The sequence below is a fragment of the Heterodontus francisci genome, unplaced genomic scaffold (assembly GCF_036365525.1).
Source record: "Heterodontus francisci isolate sHetFra1 unplaced genomic scaffold, sHetFra1.hap1 HAP1_SCAFFOLD_43, whole genome shotgun sequence".
Classification (NCBI taxonomy): Eukaryota; Metazoa; Chordata; class Chondrichthyes; order Heterodontiformes; family Heterodontidae; genus Heterodontus; species Heterodontus francisci.
In genome coordinates this window covers 10,126,050-10,126,904 of record NW_027141852.1, presented here as the reverse complement: position 1 = coordinate 10,126,904, position 855 = coordinate 10,126,050, and positions in this window count along the sequence as shown.

Below are 855 nucleotides of genomic sequence, written 5' to 3'. Positions count from 1 at the left end.
AGTCCCTCACACATCAACTCACAGCTTTACACTCTGTCCAAACAGCACTTTCTAATCAGTAATTATTCATAAATTACACTAACTAAAACATTAGTAACCTAACCAATTACAAGGTCGCTATTTGAGGGTTTTTAAACAAAGAGAACAAAGAACAAGAACAAAGATAATTACAGCACAGGAACAGGCCCTTCGGCCCTCCAAGCCTGCGCCGATCCAGATCCTCTCTCTAAACATGTCGCCTATTTTCTAAGGTTCTGTATCTCTTTTCTTCCTGCCCATTCATGTATCTGTCTAGATACATCTTAAAAGACTCCATCGTGCCCGCATCTACCACCTCCGCTGGCAATGCGTTCCAGGTGCCCACCACCCTCTGCGTAAAGAACTTTCCACGCATATCCCCCCTAAACTTTGCCCCTTTCACTTTGAACTCGTGTCCTCTAGTAATTGAAACCCCCACTCTGGGAAAAAGCCTCTTGCTATCCACCCTGTCTATACCTCTCATGATTTTGTACACCTCAATCAGGTCCCCCCTCAACCTCCGTCTTTCTAATGAAAATAATCCTAATCTGCTCAACCTCTCTTCATAGCTAGCGCCCTCCATACCAGGCAACATCCTGGTGAACCTCCTCTGCACCCTCTCCAAAGCATCCACATCCTTTTGATAATGTGGCGACCAGAACTGTACGCAGTATTCCAAATGTGGCCGAACCAAAGTCCTATACAACTGTAACATGACCTGCCAACTCTTGTACTCAATGCCCCGTCCGATGAAGGAAAGCATGCCGTATGCCTTCTTGACCACTCTATTTACCTGCGTTGCCACCTTCAGGGAACAGTGGACCTGAACACCCAAAT